The 18,733-nt window shown below is 36.1% G+C and overlaps 1 pseudogene; it reads left to right on the forward strand.

Moving 5' to 3' along the window:
• The first annotated feature begins 16,849 nt into the window (after nucleotides 1–16,849).
• Nucleotides 16,850–18,325, forward strand: LOC132436661 (importin subunit alpha-8-like; annotated as a pseudogene).
• The last annotated feature ends 408 nt before the right edge of the window (nucleotides 18,326–18,733 follow it).

The following is an 18,733-nucleotide window of genomic DNA, read 5'->3' on the forward strand; positions in this document are numbered from 1 at the left end:
TTTATGTAAGCTTGGTATTAAGTCTTCTTTAAATATTTTATATAATTTACTAGTGAAGTCATTGCAGCCTATAACTTTCTCTGTGGGAAGGTTTTGCATTAGAAATTTAATTTCTTGAAGACATAGTGATACAGAATTTCTGTTTCTTCTTGTGCCAGTTTAAAAAGTTTGGCTACTTAAGGTTATTTTTCCATTTCCTCCAAGTTGTTGAAATTGTTACCTTAAAGCTATTTATTATTTTCTCTTACTAGGATTTAATGATTATAAGATGTTTAGTGATGTCCTCTTTTCTCTCTGAATATCGATATTATTTTTTAAATCCTCCATCAAGTTATTTATCATATTTATCAATCTTTCTGTAGAAACAGCTTTCGAGTACATTAATTCTTTCTATGTTTTTCTTCTCCACTTTATGGATTTATATTCCTTTAATGTCTATTCCTTTTATCCTCTACTTCGTACTTTGAGTTTAATTTTCTCTTGTTTGCTTAACTTCTAAGGTAAAATTTTAGATAATAAATTTCTGCGGTTTCTTCTTTTCAAACGTAAGCATTGGATTGGCCAGTTTCCCTGCAAACACTACTGAACTGCATTCCATGGATTTTGCTGTGTTGTATTTCTACTTTCATTTGATTAAAATATTTCTAATTTACTGAGTGATTTCCTCTTTTATTCATGTGTTATTTAAAGTTATAATATTTAATTTTTAGGTATTTGGTTATTTTTAAATGTTTTGTTATTTCTAATTTAATTCCATTTGGTCAAAGACCTTACTCTAAATGATTTTAATATGTTTAAATATATTGAGACTTAGTTTTCACAGCATACGTTCTACCTATGAATAGCATGTGTGACTATTCTATGTGCATTTGAAAATTTATAATTTGAAAACTCATTTGAGTTCCCACAGCTTGCCTCTGATTTTCTAGTATCTGTTTTTTCAGTTCACTCACCAAGCATATATACAGACCATTTCAAACCTTCCCTAATCTCCTCAAATTTATAAACTTTCTCATCTATTTTTCACAGAAAATGACCTCACTTCTCACTGCATAGCGAAAATAGATGGTCCAGACAGGAGTGCTCTCACTTTCTGATACCAAATATAGAAACCTATTTTCCTTTTCACCTGATAAAGTAGTGGAGTTTTTCTTCCTATCAAAGACTAATCCCTTTGCTCAGAAACTTGTATCTCTCTCTCTTTCATAAACCTTACCCCAAAGTATATCCCTTATCTCTCATATAGTTTAAGCCTTTCAAGTAGTTCTTTCCCACTTGTTATTAAGTTTGCTGCAACTAAGGAAGAATAAAAAGCAACCCGACAACTAAACCCCTTTCTTAACTGCTCATCCTCCTGGTATTACCATCAGATCTGCTTTCTCTCCCTCATGGCAAAATTTCTCAAACATTTTTTTCTATAGTCTGTTCCCTCGCCTTCTGTTCATTCCTCTCCATACAGAAATTTTACGTTTTCCTTTCAGATAGCGTTAGTTACTCTAATACATTGACTAGAATCATCTGTCTTTTCATTAACACATGGCATTTATTTCTCCCAGGTGAGAAAGGGTAATCTCAGACTAGGGTCAAGGACCATACAAAGCACTTGTAATCATATACTGCAAGGAACAGACTCGTGGATACAGGCTGTTTAGTCTGAGCTGACGTCACCATTCCAGTAGATGGTGGTCAGAATTCTTCTAGGGACAGAGTGAGGATTTCCATGATTCCTTTTTCATCCTAAATAGAAAACATAATGAGAGCTGACTGAATCCAAGTTCTTACCAAAAATAAATATAAAAATAACATAGATTATAATAATAATAATGAGAGAATATAATTTTGGTTATCTGTTTTGAAATATTGCCGTTATTGTGCTAACGTCTATATTCTGATAGCATAGGCGGCAATCTTTTACATTCTTTCTAATCTACTTCTAATTTTAATACACTATGCTTACATAAACTGAAGTGAAACACTGCTAGATTGACATCTTGTTATCACTGACCCCACAGAAATATGTCTAGGAAGTAACTTTGCTTTTCATGGCAGTATAGTTATTTGCATGCATTCAAAAAGAACGTTCTCTTTTTTGCCAGGTTATAATTATACAAATCCATTGCGCAATAAAGATTATATTTTGAGGATTATGTATGAAAATAACCCTTATTTGGAAAGCGAACTATTGTGCAACATTATTGTAAATCCTTTGTGGGACAAGTGCCTTCCTGGGAAACTGGTATAGTGTCTCCTCTGTGGCTTGAAGCATTCACAGTAGGGAAAGTCACTTTCTGGCATGTCAGAAACCTTAGCAAATTTGAGAAAATGCAAAAAGAGAATAACCTACCCACGTTAAAATTTCTGTAGTCAAAACTTGGTGAAGATGAATTTCTTGGTTTTGATTTCCTAGCCTTGGAATATACAAATAACTATGCAAAATAGAAACTATTAAAAATGCAACACTACTGCCCTTAAATAATATCTAATGTGAAATCTTAGTATGGTTCACCAAGTATTTTCATTAGGGTTATATTTTTAACAGTTTTAGGAGTATCCTCTGTTAGCTTATCTGATTGGAATTAATGATAGAGATTAGTGCCTTGACTTTAATTCTCTTAACCAGATTAGTCTCTGGGAACAGGCTAGCTTCCAGAAAGAAAAAAAGGCAACTATAAAGGACCAGATTCAGGAAAGGATAGGGCATGATCTAGAAGCATATTTCACCAGAAAATTTACTATATGCAAATGATTAAAAAAATTATACAGTTAAAAAAGTAACAAACTCAATAATTAAATATAAAAATGAGCAGATCTCAAAAATTCAATGCCAAGTAAAAAAAAATGTAAAATCAGCGCAAAGTGTAATATATAGGGGGTGTGTGTTAGATTAGTGCCAAAAAGAGTAAGAATGGATTATGAAAGCAGGGAATAGAAAATAAAATATAACAAAATCAATTCAAAATGGTGACATGTATACAGCCAGGACTATGATTTTCTGTAAAGGAGAATGATGATCAAAATGAATGAAAGAGGCAAGATATGAAGTTGAAAATTTATGTAGAGACCAGGTTGTGCAGGGCTTTATAAACCATAAGAAAAGTTTAAGCAGACTAGAGACATCAGCTGATTCATATTTCAAATTGATGACTTGTATTGCTGTGTAGACTGGATGGAAAGGGGATAAAAGAGGTCATTGTGAGTCCATTGCAGTAGTTCAGGTGGAAGTGTGGGAGCAGTGAGGGATCAGAGATGAGATAGCAGATTGGAGTAGGAAAGGGGCAGTGCAGGAGGGAATAAGTGATTGGATTCAGATAAATTTTTGAGTTAAATCACCAAGCTTCCTGATTTTCTGCAGTGGACACTGGAATGTGTGAGGATGTGGAGAAGAACAGAGTTCAATTTTGACTTTCAACAAAGTGGGACAGATCTATTAAACAATTGATAATTTTTAAAATTTAGATTGGGTTAAAATTATGAATGGCTATTTATATATACAAATTATATCAGTGTATATATATACAGATTGCCTTTCATCTTCCTGGCTAGTGTTGGTCCTGCTACACAAACAAACGATATGTTAGACCCACTCTAGCAAGATGAAAAATAGATACTGACATTCAGAGGAGTATAAACTAATAGGTCTGAATTTCTATGGTAGAAGTGGGGAAAAGTATTAAGTGAGTCTATTTAGAGCTAAATAGTCTCTAAAATATGTAAATCAACCATATATAAACAGAATGTCATCCTCTTTTAAGGGATTCAAAAATGGACCTAGTAAAAAGATATTGTTAAAATTGAGTATTCATTTCTGAATAAACAAGGAAAGAGCTCTTAATTTCCTATAAAAAGAAAGATATTTTCTCAACTTGCTGAAAAATATCTACCAGAAATTGCTATAAACGAAATACTTAATGATGAAATGTTAGAAGAAATTTCATTAAAGTCAAGAATAATTATTATACACACCATCACTATAATTATCCAACACACTAGTAGCATACTGGAATAAATTATCTCTCACATCAGCAAAACTCATGCAGACAACAAAATAAGCAGAATTCATCACACAGACACTCCCTGAGAACATTCAGATTAAAGAAATATAGAGAGCTTCTTAAGTGGATGGCATGAAGGAGCCTTCTGATTAATAATAGGAGTACTTGAAACATATATACCACTTACTAGACACAGTTCTTATTTTTTCAAACATATATTAACATTTCTAAAGCCCCCTCAACAACCTTATGAAATTGGTACAATTATTATCCCTGTTTTATAGATTTAGTAAAATGATATATGGAGATATTAAGTTGTCCAGAATCAACTTACTAGCAGAGATCCAAACACAGGCAGTCTGGCTCAAAAGCCTGTAAGTTTTAATCACTAAACTTTCTCACTGGCTTGACACATTTACTTTAACACTTATTCCCATCGTGAGCAATTCTTTGTTCTACTGCCTAATCATTCCGTGCTTTTGATTTCTTAGACAACTCTAAGTAAGTTTTATGATTATTGTAATGCAACGTAAAAGAAATCCCCCAAAATATCTCTTGCTATATTATTGTATATATTTAAAAGTGTGTCAATCTAATGGTCAGTCAACTAAGAAAATATTAGAAAATCATCCACTACAGGCACAGATTTTAGGACTCTTGTCCTTGCAGCTTCCCTGATATAAACTCTTCCAATTATGCCCCCTCCATTTGTTTAGAATACTTAATTTCATCATTAAACTAGAGCATATGGTCAGACTCAAGGAAATCTGTATACTCTTTATATAATTGTTTATTTTCGTTAATAAATGATACTCTTAAAAACGTCAGGAAGAGTGGTACTTGGGAATAACAGTACCTTGAATATCATGTCCTTTCTAGTGGAGCAATTGATTACCCTCATCAGTGTGTACAGACTGGAAAGTATTCATTGTTAACTCTGAATGGAGTATCCATGTCCAAAACAAGCATTGATAATAATGAACTTACAGTTAAATTCAGTTGCATTAAATTTTAGGACTGAGTTTCTAATAGTGTTATTTTCAGGCTAACACAATAATTAGAAAAATATATATATCTTTAGTACAAAGTGTTAATGAATTTCTTGGTATTGATTGGTTTTTAAGCAAACAACAAAGAACTTTGCCAAGTACAAGATTTTTCAAAGACAGTGAAAAGAAGATAATTCACCTAAGATCACAACTATTGCTTTCTTGATAAATAAGGTTAAGAATATTTTATAATATGAGCAAAAACCTAAATAAACAAGAAAAAATTAGGTGAGATACACCCGTTATTTGTATTCTATTTTTTAAGCTTTATTGAGATATATGACAAATAAAATAGGAATATGTTTAAAGTATACAATGTGATACACAGTCAATTTAATGAACACATCAGTTACCTCATAGATTTACCTACCTCAGAAAACAATTAGCAAAATAGCAATAGTATATCCATAACTATCAATAATTAAGTGTAAATGGACTAAATTCTCCAATCAAAGACCAGAGTGGCTGAGTGGATTAAAAACTGAAAACAGACCCAACTATATGCTATTTATAAGAGACTCCATTCAGCTTTAAGGGAGACATAGGCTGAAAATGAAGGCATAGAAAAAGATATTTGTGTCATAATTTTATCAATCTAAGGAAGAAGTGTATCTAAAAGAATTTTTTTAAATGAAAAAGTATTCCTAATTACTTTTCCCTACAAAAACCATTGTGCATATGTTTTAAGGAAAGTGATACATACTATAAAAATACAAAAATTATTAGTAATTAATTTTATTAGTATTAGCAGGTGCCAACTCTGTAACTCTATAGCATTATAAAACATATATACTTTGTTACATGCTAAGTATATCTTGAAAGTAACTACTTTCCCACTTCCTCTCCTTACTCCTTCCAGTGCCTTCTTTACATACCGACAAAAGAGATCTTAAACCCACGTGAAGCATTACTGCTCTCTTGCTAAAGTTCTTGCATGACTATTCATTACTTTTAGAATTAAGTCCAAACTACCTAAATTACCTATGTGAGTCTACGTATTTCTTTTTCTAGTCAATCTCTTTGTGCATCCATGTGCACTATTCAATACAGTCAAGTCACATTGGTCTCCTTTAAAATCCTCAGTAAAGAATTCCCCCTCGCATATTATTTGTTAGACCCTCGTTTTTTTCTTCACGTTATTTTATTCATTTGTGTTTACCTCTTTCTGTCTGAGTCCTCTACTAGAACATACATTCTGTGAAGGCAGGAAGTCTGTCTTGTTCAATATTCTTAGCTCCTGGCCAAACAGGTGAACTATAAATATTGGTTGAATGAGTAAAGCAGTGATGACTAATTGGAAAATAGCAGTTTTTGTAAAACAAATCTGAGAAATGACAGATGAAAAAGAGTGGCATTATATTGTATTCCTATAAGCTGTATAGCTTTAGGTCTAAAACCTTTTTTTTAAATTTAGGAGTGAGAATTTGATTGATAATAATATTGAATTTCTTCACTCTAATGAATTTTCTTGAGATGACATTTTAAAGCCTATTTGCTTATTCTGTAAATCTTTTTTCCCACATACCTTTTCTCAGTTTGGTGTATATTTGGCATGTCATATTCGCTCTATGTAAATTATAACTCATAATTCTACCCTCTCATCCAGGTCTGTTTATCTCCTAGTTTTTCTATTTTAGTAAAAGACTCCACAATCCACAGAACCCACAAGTCTTCTTTAATCGTACTCTTTTCTTCACCCCTTAGAGCCAGTCTGTCAGCAGGTCCTGAAATCCCAACTCTAAAACATATCATGACTCACCCTGCTTCGTTTCAGCTGTACACTTTCCACCTTAGATCAAGAGGTTAGCAAGTGCCAAGGCTTTTGACTGCCTTTATTGTCTGATGGTGTGGAAGTCACTATGCAAAAGGAGCAGAACCATGGTGACAAGAATGAGAAGAGATGTTTATATGCATACTGAGTGGTGTTTAAGAGATATTCTGTTCTGAAACCCTAGAAGGACTGGCATAGTGACTGAAATATATGAACGTATAAGGAGAAATGTGTGGGAGGGTGAAGAAGTTACGTGAACGAGTAGCATCATTGAAACAGCATCACAGAAACAAATGACATTAGATGGCAGAGGGGTTGTCTTTCAGGCCCGTGTATATTGTATCAATTAGATTCTCAGTGTGCTTGGGTCTATGACACAGGCTCAAGTTCTTCTATGTATCTCTCTTAGTATCTTGGGCACCTAGACCATTAGTACAGTGATATTATCTTAATTATTTTCTGTGTTTTACAGACTAGAAAATTCAACATCAGATAAGGTAAACAACTAGGTTACAAGAAAAAGTAACCCTCAATTTGAAACAAATGTTTTCTGACTTTGAAGTCTGTACCCTTTACACTGTACCACAATGATTGGCCCGTGTCTTATTCATACTCATATCAACAGTGCTAGCATTACATCTCATACTTATTGGAGCTGTTTCATTTAACTTATAAACTGATACCACTTCAGTATGAAGAACGTTCATTTTTTTTTTACAAAGATATTTATATTTCTCACTGAGTAAGGACTAATTTAGTCGATTGATCAACATTTGGCAGTGAATTACTGAGCTAATGTTTTAGCCAAAGCTCAGCAGGGCTTCCATAACATCCCCACAGAGGCTCATGGTTCATACATGATTCACTTGTACTTAGTCTGCTTCCCGTAAAAATAATCTAAAATCATTTTTTTCATCAAATTAAAAAGACTTCCATTCATATACTTTGATGGCTACTAAATTACACTGTCAGCATACAGATGTGAAACTGAACTATATTTAGAGAAATGGCAACACTCTGAAATAAATGAGTTCAGGTGAATAATTACTTTCTATCTCTAAGACTGGGAATTTCTAATATATCATCTGCCTGTTCCAACAATGCTGAACGGAAGAGTTAGTTCTTTGTGAATTGTTAATTATAACCCTTAATAACTGATTGCAAACTCTCACTAGAGTGTATATTACTTCATTATAAATTGCACTCTGGAAACATGACATTTTAAGGAAATACAGTGAGAGATTTGCTTGTAAAAGATATTCTACCTAGATATTAATCTATAATTATTTAAAAAATTCTGCAGTTAGGTCCACAATATCTACATAGGTACCTGCAATATCATTAATGAGAATTTCAGTGAAACTGACTTCAGATCTCCTTATACTTCCACCTAGTAAATATTTGCGTGCAATTCCTGTACATTATTCTCTACAAAGTTTATTATGGAGGACTACTCCTCCAGACATGAATTATTATAGAGCACAACACCAACAATTTTCATTTGACTATTCAGAGAAGCCTTATGTGGTTCTAAGAAAATGTCCAGGGAGGTAGGAGTGAGCATCAAAGCTGTTAGTTTCCTGGCGTGGCAGATCTTCCTCCTGGTGTTCAAGACAGACTAACTTGTGCCTATACGTGATCTTTCAAGGTTATCTCTGTCAGAGTATGGCTCAGTATTTGGGGGATACAGATGGCTTACATCTAAGCTAGCTGTGTATTACTCCTGCAAGACAACTCTAACTTTAGAACTAGATCAAAGACAATAATTTATATATACTTTTAGGACATTTCCCAGATAACATGTTCTGAGTTACTACTGTTGTATCTGATACTGTACTCAATATTTTAACTGTGCTATGTTAATACCTTCAAAGGTTGTATAAGGAAAGTACTATGATTATCTTTATTTGTAGAGGGGAAACCACGGTTCAAGGAGGCTTTGTCACTTGGTCTAGGACATGTACTATGTGAAAGCCGTGATGACTTTGTTCTCGACTGTGTTCTAGGAGGGGGCTGATTTTTTGTTCAACAGATTTATGTGCCTTATTCGCTGTTATAATTTACCTGCATTAAATTATACATGCCATTTTAAGAGTTGTACTTTCAGCATTCAATTATTTTAATTTGCTTTAAATATAAAATGTTTAGAACTAGTGAACTAAGTCATCTGTATTTGAAACCATAGAAAGCTTTAAACATATAGAGTTCATCTTATTGTTGCAGCAGTTAAGTGGGTTCAAGTGGAAGTACAAAAAGGGTATTAGTCCCTCATTATATTTTAGGAATATTATCCTTGTTGTACCAGTTTGTCTAAAATGCAGCTGATAAACTATTTAAATATGAAATGTGTTTTAGCTGATAAAATATCAGTAAAACTAAAAATGAATGAATGCCGTGTAAAAGCCAGGTTAATTAGGAAATGATCCCTCGAATACCTTCTGGAATATAGTGGAATTAGTGATTTCAGCACTTTATGTTGATGCAAAGCCAAGGAGCCATGAAGAGAGAGTTTTATTCCGTTAATTAGAGAAAGCAGTGTTCCGAGGCACTGGGAAGTTATGAGGTCAGGCTCTCTTTTATGTTTGAATCAGCTCCAAAATACCATTTACTAGTACTATGCAGCTCATTTTTGAAGATTTTGAAGATTTTACTATCATTCAGTACCTCATGAATCCTGAGTTTTAGGGATATTTTTCTTTTTGTTCTAGAAACATCCTTACATCAAGCTGAGTCTGTATCCATAAGAGAACAATTATGAGAATTGAGTATTTTTAAGTATTTGAAAGTGCTTTGTAAATATTAATGCACTTTATTGTGCTCACTTTTACTTGACAATTTAAGTAGGCATATATATGTATATGTGTATATAAAACATGTATTCCAAATATTCTATTAATATGTGGTTAAATATTGTAAATACTCAATTTTTTAAAATGGGATAAATATGTATATATTCTATATAAATATATCACCATACAAATATTATTTGTAACTGACATATAAAGAGAGTGTCTATAAACCCTTCTTCCTTTCCTCTTTTCATTACAGTATTATTTACTCTTTTCCCTGTAGCCCCTCTTCCTTATTAATTTTACTAGTCTGTGTTCAACTTTTACTTACATATAACTAATATGTTATTCCAAACCTCATTATTTTTCTGAAGATCCCATCTTAATACTCAGCACCTCACTCACAGCAGGAAGTCTTGCTCCTATATCATTGGAAAACATGAAAGAGGCAGAGTTATTTATGATACAGCATGGGCTATATTCATCTTATCCAGTAACTAAAAACATTTCCAGTGAATCTGTACATTTTTCAATACCCTCTGTGGTGTGATCCTATGGTCAAACTGTCTCAGAGCTTATTTTAAAAAAACACATTCTTTAAAAACTCAGGAAAAAAATAGTCATAACTATAATCTGGATTGTTACACAGTTTACTAGAGTGAATGCAAACCTGAAATTGCACATGGTCACTAGGAAGACAATTCTTACTAAAAAAAAAAAAAGGGAGAGTGAGTCGCCGCCTGAGGTCATTACCCAAGTTTGATCAAAACCATATTTCCTAAAAATGTAAGAATCTTGGATGGTATTGGGCATGAGTGATATAATAATATCCAAATTATCAAAACCATGATAATTGACTAAGATTTTTTTTAAAAACTTAAATAAAACTGACTTATTGTCACATGGATGACTTCAAGTGAGGAAAAAAATAAGAAAGAAAAAAAGAAAGGGCTAAGGTATCACTATGGGAGAAACACTTAAGGGTTTATTTAATCTCACACTATATAAAAAAGTAAGCTCAAAATGGATTAAAGGCTGAAATATAGGAACTGAAATTATACAACTACTGGAAGAGAACATGGGATAAAACTTCTTGACGTTGGTCTGAATGAGGAATTTTTAGATATGACACTGAAAGCACAGACAACAAAGCAAAAATACATTAAACTAAAAAGTCTGCACAGGGCTTCCCTGGTGGCGCAGTGGTTGAGAGTCCGCCTGCCGATGCGGGGGACACCGGTTCATGCCCTGGTCTGGGAAGATCCCACATGCCGCGGAGCGGCTGGGCCTGTGACCCATGGCTGCTGGGCCTGCGCGTCTGGAGCCTGTGCTCCGCAATGGGAGAGGCCCGTGTACTGCAAAAAAAAAAAAAAAAAAAAAAAGTCTGCACAGCAAAGGAAACAATCAACAGAGAGAAGGGTAACCTATAGAATAGGAGAAAATATTTGCAAATCATATATCTGATAAAGGGTTAATATCCAAAATATGTAAGAAACTCATACAACTGAAAAGCAAAAAAACTAGTAACGCATTTAAAAATGGGCAAAGGACCTAAATTGATAGTTCTCAAAAGAACAGATACAAATGACCAAAAATATGTAAAAAGGTACTCAACATCACTTATCATCAGGAAAATGCAAATCAAAACCACACTGAGATATCATCTCACATCTGTTAAAATGGCTGTCATCAAAAAGATAAAAAATAAGTATTGGTGAGAATGTTGAAAAAAGGGAACCCTCCTACACTGTTGGTGGAAATGTAAATTGGTACAGCCATTATGGAAAACAGTAAGGAGGTTCCCCCCGCCAAGCTTAAAATAGAGCTACCATAAGATTCAGCAATCCCACTTCTGGGATATCTGGGGATATCCAAAGGCAATGAAATCAGTATCTCAAAGAGATACCTGCGCCCTCATGTTCATTACAGAATTATTTACAATAGCCAACACATGGAAACATGTGTCCATCGACAGATGAATGGATAAAGAAAATGCGGTATATAGATATACAGTGGAACATTACTCAGCCATAAAAAGAAACGAAATCCTGCCACTTGCAACAACGTGGATGAACCTGGAGTGCATTGTGCTAAGTGAAATAAGGCAGACAGACAAATATTGGATGATCTCAGTTATATGTGGAATCTAAAGTAGTCAGACTCATAAAAGTAGAGAGTAGAATGATGGTTGCCAGAGTCTGGAGGAGGAGGGAAATGGGGAGAAAGTGGTCAAAAGGTAAAGATCTCTTTAGTTCTCCAAGATGAATGCGCTCTGGAGACCTAATGTCCAGCAATGTGACTGGACATAATAACAGTGCAATAATAACAGTGCAAATCTAATTCAGTTGATTTATACGGTTGCTAGGACACCTCCTGGTAAATTCCTCAGAGTTCATTCATTTTTGGAGCCAAGCCATATACAGCCTAACCTGTTGAAGTGGATGGAGCAATGGAAACTGGGCTGGTAAAAGGGTGTGACTTCCAGAGGCAGATGAAAGGTCTGAGATTCCGTAGGGAGCAGTGGTTCAGTGTGTAGGAACTTTCATAAATCCATCCTCCAAAAGAATTCACACCAAACTCTCTGACTTTTCAATTCCCAAGATGCCTTCTGTGTGGAGCGGGTCAGGGAAGAAGGAGGTCATTTACCTGCCTATATGGTGAAAGAAAGGCAAGCGTAAGCAAGGAGAACAAAGGATGACAAATATTTGTTCCCTGAGAGCAAGGACTGGGGCTGCTTTGCCCAACATTTTATTTCACATTTTCTCACACAGTGTTTTGACACTTAGGTGATCCTCTATACACGTGAGATAAATGAACATTGATAATAGGAGTAGGACTTTGTGTAGCAATCCAGAGACCAACAGGAAACTTGTTAGAGAACTTGTTAGCAGGAAACTTGGTAGAGGACTAATATTTAATATATTTAGAGAGTCAAGATTTTAAATGTGTAAGGTTAAACAAAAATAATTCTTACCATTTTCCTTTTGAAAAACTAAGTGTATCTCAATGGTTTTATAACAGTTAATGACATAAATATGGTAGCCAATGTTTCCATGATCCTTCATCTATTTGTATGTAGAAACAAGATGTTAACCATTAGACTCTAATGCCCTAGCCCAGTGGCTCCCAATTATGAAATGCACAGACCCCAAACATGCCCACGGGTGTAAACTGGAGAAAATAGTTTCTGTATGACAAAATTGTAGTTGAAATACTTATCAAAACAATATAGACTTTGATGTCAATATGTCGATATATACATACAGAAATATATAATTGTACAACATGTATTTCAAAACCTGGAGAAAAGTAACTCTGTATCAAATTGGGACTGTCACACCCTATTTTAAGCAATGATGAACTGATAAGAGGTATCTGAAAGCAGATTTCAGCGATATTTGTAAGGTAGCTGAAGTCAGGATTGGTGCAATTTATGCTACGTAGGCATAAAAGGCAACCCATTGCCTGCTTCTCTGGAATAATAATTCCAAAAACGGTTACTTTGAGGGAATAAAACTTTTTAAACGTACGCCTTCCAACCTCTGCAGATAATACTGCAGAAGCCTTCAGTTAAGATGCCTCCCTCCTTTTAAGTGAGTGTCACTGATGTCTGTCACGTGGGCTCCCAACATCGCCTGAAAAGTTTGTTTCACTCAGATTGGCTCAAATTTTAAGGGCAGTCACACATGATCAAAATAAATGTCTTTATTTTTTTAATACAGCAACTATTCCCCAAATCTTATTTTACTCAGTACTCATGTACATGTTTCTGTGTGTCTTTATCAATAAAGCAAATCTTCATCTTAAAACCAAGAATAACACCATGAAAGTCAAATCCTTTCACCTATCAAAATTGGCAGAAAATTTTCTGACAAAGTAATAATTACCACGGATGCTTCAACAGCTCTGCTGCAGTTATCATTATAGATTTTATAGATTTGGTGACAGTGAAGCTTTCTGACATTACATTACATAAATTAGGGTATAATGTGTTAAATTACTTCCCCAGCAAGGAGATGCAGGTCTGAAAGAAGAAACACTCAGAATCTTGAGTATCAGATAATCAGAAAAGATAAATTATTAGAGGTCAGTTAGTCCATTATGTATTTATTTCCATATAAAATAGATATTTTGCATTCTAATTGAAAGATTTTAAAATATAAATGCTAAATAAAATTGCAGTGAATTGACTCACCCTTAGACTGACTATAATTATCTCTGATTTCTTAGCACATTTAGCTGACAACAAAAAAATCCAACAGAGAACATTGGGGTCACTATTTCCTTTGGAAAAAGGAGATATATTTCATTTGTAATGTTGCTGATATTAAAAGCGGATATATTTTCTGACTTAAACACTGTTGGATTTACTGGCACTTTAAGAATAAGCAAGAAGAGCTTAAGAAGTTGTTTTCTGTAATTGGAGAAATGCTTCCTCTGGAATTCTTGGAACCAAGTTTCCCAAATTGTTTTGCATTTTTTGCATTTTGGCTTCTGACCAGATCAAAATATTTTGTATTTGTGAAGGCCCCGCTGAGACTGTACAAATCTGGTTGGAGTAATTGGGTATGTTGGACTGTATTGTACTGATTATTCAGAAAGAGAGTACTTAAGTGACATGGACCATCTTCTCTAGTTTTTGTAATAGAAACTAATTTCTTACGTTAAGTACATGCTTCCTTTGTATATTAAGGAGCTTTAGAAACCTGCTCTTTTGGTTGGCTTGGGAATTTGAGAGTGAACTTCTTGGCAGTAGAACACCATCAAGAATCCAGAATCCAGAGTTAGTGGAGAGATAACATATACCCAAAGGCAGACACCAACAGAATCTAGAAACGTTGCAGTAGATATTTCTACTCTAAGTTGTGATAGATGCACTGTGTGTGTGTACGGCAAAATGTTGTTAGCCTACTGAATATCGTATTACTGTCCATCTTGAATGTAGTTTGTCTCTGCCACAGAGCTGGGCAGAGAATTCCAGCTCTGATTCTTTTCCTTGGAGACTGGCACCAGTTCATGTTTTCACAGTCAAGCACACTGACAGAGAAAGATCTTCCTGGGACTTTCCGAAGCTAGAAGGCAAAATATTTATGTGAACTCAGTTGATATTTCTTAAAACAGCTGTTTTGGGAAAATGACACAGGGTCTGATAAAAGTATGTCAGCTTTTTTTAATGTCAGAAAAATCGCTTTGAGACAAAGCAAGATCTGTTTTTCCATGGCTCATTGTAAAACCTGAAATGATGTTGGAAAAGGACTATTCTGAGTAAATAATGTCTTTAACTTTGAATTTGTAAATATTTTTACAGTTTGAAAGGATAAGTTAAATGTCAATAAAACAGAAGACTTTATATCAGTGATGAAATTGCTTTAAAAATAATCTTAAAACTATTTGTTTTATTTTCAGTGTAAAAGCCTACAATTTACAAAGCGGTACTAGATTAATTTCTAGTTTAATATGATAACCGCTTGTTTTTTAACCTTTTAACCTTTGTGATCTATTTTTAAACTAACTTTTAAAGCAGTATTTGCAAAGAAGTTTTTATCAAATACATAGCACAACTGAGAGTTGTCATATTTTTTTCCATATAATTGATTTAGTCTATTCTTTGAATACATAAAAGTGATTAAAAATGTCGCTTACACACAATAGGAAAATGTGTTCATTACCATGATAGAATATTGTCTGAAATCTACAGTGCCTAGTAGCTTTTCTACTACACTGTTCAGGTTTCTCCCCCTTTGATACTGCTGTCTGCAAGGACTCTGCCCAATCTTCTGTAAAGGGCTTGCCCTACTGGAGATCTTCCACATCTGCCAGTAGGGACTCTTATATCTTCATATTCCTTCTTCCCAAGGTTAAATTAATGGCCTATATCAAATCTCATGACCTAATGTCCACATGTATCATCCTTAAATGAATACAACTACTCAATATTTCCATAGCTATTGAGTTTTACTGAATCATACAAATCAGTTCCTCTATAAAAATAGACAGCAAATTCAGTTTAGCCTTTTATTCTCCCACACGACCTACTATGTTTTCTAACCAGCCTCTCTCCCATTCTCCATTTGCATAGGTTTAAAACAAATGTACTCCTTTCAGATATTCTCCACCTCGCTGCAAATCACATCAATTGTGACCTCACTTTCCTGTAACAATTCTCTAAATGAACATTCCTTTTCACCCACTGGTTTCCTTTCCCTTCCTGGTACAAAGGGTCCCATCCCTTTCCTTTTTGTATTCTATGGTAATTCATCTTTGTTGTTTATCTACTTATAGTCCATTTTCTTTTAAACATGCTTGAACCCAACATAAAAAAATAAGAACAAATTAAAACTCTCTTCCATCATTCATTCTCCTCCTCTTCTTCAGCTCTAGTGCCCACTTTTCTGCTGTAATTGTTAACAAACTTTTCTGTGCATACTCTTTCCCTTTTGCTCCTTCTGTTTGCTCTGAAATACCCTTAATATTAACCAGATGTCCAAGTAACAAGTAGGGTGCATAATCATAGCTATTTTAGAATTATGACACATGGATGTTCTTAGAGAAGACAGGGAGGAGTGATTGCTGACCTGGAGTAGCTGAGCAATTCTTAATGTATCCGTTGCACTAATTTAGAAGTACATCCTTGGCTGTGTAATAACTGCCAGTCTAGTCTCACAATGTAAATTATAATCTTCTTGAAAATTGATACTATCTGTTAGATTTATGTATTACTTTACTCCATAAATAGAAGTGCTTAGTCACTATTTTATGGGAAATGAGAGAAAGTGTACACATAAATGCAAGTGTAAATAGAGTCCCTAAGCACAGCACCTTACAGACTTCTGAGAAGCTCAGAAATATCACCATAAGTGCACATTGTTCTTTTCTGGGGTGATTCACCCCCAGCATATCTGGGTCATAGAACTTGTGCTGACAGAAGGCAGAATCATAATGAAAAACCATTGCATTGCCTAAGGAATGTTAATGAGAATTATACATTTTAAAAACTTTTTAATATACTAATAATTTTCTTCTTTCAAAATAGCTTTGGATTTTAGAAAAGTCAAGTATTATCACTACTAATCTACAGATGAAAGAACTGGCACCTAAGAAAGTTAAATAACATTGTAGGTGATATCAAGTTGTGTGTTGTATTCAGTTAATGAATTGGAAGTTGGCTTTGGGCTTTGAATATTGCTTTCTTTCTATCTCATTAGTCACAGTGGCTCCCTGACAGGTGGTTTACTTCTTCTAGTCAATATGCCAACTTCAGAAGCTCCAGAAGAGAGCCTGAGAGAATTTATGGCCCAGGCAAAGATGCATCTCTAAGGGGGCAACAGAGGATGGCAGTCAGCCTAGGGCTCTGGAAGGTGGAGAAGAATGGGCAGGCCTTAAAGAGAAGGAAGATCACCAGCCTTTCCCCAGCCCAGCATCTGAAAAGCTGACCAAATTGACCAGCCTCACCTTTCATGAGTAATCAATGGTGTGAATACCTCAGATCCAGACCTATATTTCTCGGCTGCCCAGGGGGCCAGGAAAAGAGCCCTCCTCTAAAACTGATTGTTGAAGCCGGGCTCGTTCCCAGGCTGGTGGAGTTCCTGAAGACATCACCACTGTTCATAGCTAGAGGCAGCCTGGGCTCTGACCCATTTTGCTTCAGGGACTTGGGAGCAGACCCTAGCCAGCCACTGGGGAAGGGCGGGGGCATCCAGCCCTTGACTGAGCTCTTGCCTTCCTCTCGTAACTGTGTGTGAACAGGCGGGGGGGCTCTTGGTAACAGAGCAGGTGACGGCCCACAGTTGAGACATCATCTGGAGCAATGCCATCCCACACCTGCTGGCCCTGGTGTCATCTACCAGACCAGTCTCAATGCTACGGAACATCACGTGGACCTTGGCCAACCCGTGCTGAAACAGGAGCCCCTGCTCTCAGAAAAAGCAGTGAAGTAGATGTGGCCCATCCTCTCCTACCTCCTGCACCTCCAGGACAGCGAGGTTCTCTCGGACACCCACTGAGCCCTGTCCTACCTCAGCGAGGGCTGCAGCAAGTGCATCAGCCTCGTGATGGACGCAGGGGTCCCGCCCAGTCTGGTCCAGCTCTTGTCCAGCTCAGAACTCAATGTCTTAACCCCCTCTCTCCACACTGAGGGGTCATCGTCCCTGGAGCAGGCCACAGACCCAGGTGGCATTGACACAGGCATGCTGAGCGTGCCCCCGCAGCATGGATAGGGCCCATGTCCTCCATCCAGAGGAGGCAGCCGGGACCCTACCAGCTCCTCCAGCAGCTGGTTGCTTGTGGCATGATGCTCCCTTGGCGGCTCTGCTGAAAAGTGGAAAGTTTAATGGCCAGAAGGAGGCTATCTGGACGACGGCTAACTTCACAGCTAGGGGCACTGTGCACTGACTGATCCCGCCTGTCCACTCTGGGGTCTTGGAGCCACTGATGGATCTGCTCACCGTGTAAGACATCCTGGACACCATCTGTTACACCCTCCAGATAGCAGAGAAGCTTGCTTGCTTTCTTGTTTTCACGACAATTTTATTTATTTTATTTATTTTTTAAAATTTATTTTTTTATTTTTGGCTGCATTGGGCCTTCGTTGCTGCGTGCGGGCTTTCTCTAGTTGAGGCGAGCGGGGGCTGCTCTTCGCTGTGTTGCGCGGGCTTCTTATTGCAATGGCTTCTCTCATTGTGGATCACAGGCTCTGGGCGCACGGGCTTCAGTAGTTGTAGCACACGGGCTCAGTAGTTGTGGCTCGCGTGCTCTAGAGCACAGGCTCAGTAGTTGTGGCGCACGGGCTTAGTTGCTCCGCAGCATGTGGGATCTTCCCGGACCAGGGCTCAAACCCGTGTCGCCTGCATTGGCGGGCAGATTCTTAACCACTACGTCATCAGGGAAGCCCAGCAGAAACCTTTCTGAGAAGGAAACCTGTGTCTTTTCATAGAAGAACCCCAAAAGGTAACTTCTTTAAGAAACAGCACTCCTGTATCTTATTATATCATGGGTGTAAAGCTTTTTAAACTGAATGTTAATAAAGTTGAAGCTTTCACCCCATCTATCAAAAATATATATTACTGTAACTACACACTTCCACACATACAGGCCCTTGCCCCCAAACCCAAAAGACCTGTACCTGAAATTGAG

This window comes from Delphinus delphis, chromosome 13 (assembly GCF_949987515.2).
Source record: "Delphinus delphis chromosome 13, mDelDel1.2, whole genome shotgun sequence".
In the NCBI taxonomy this organism is placed as follows: domain Eukaryota; kingdom Metazoa; phylum Chordata; class Mammalia; order Artiodactyla; family Delphinidae; genus Delphinus; species Delphinus delphis.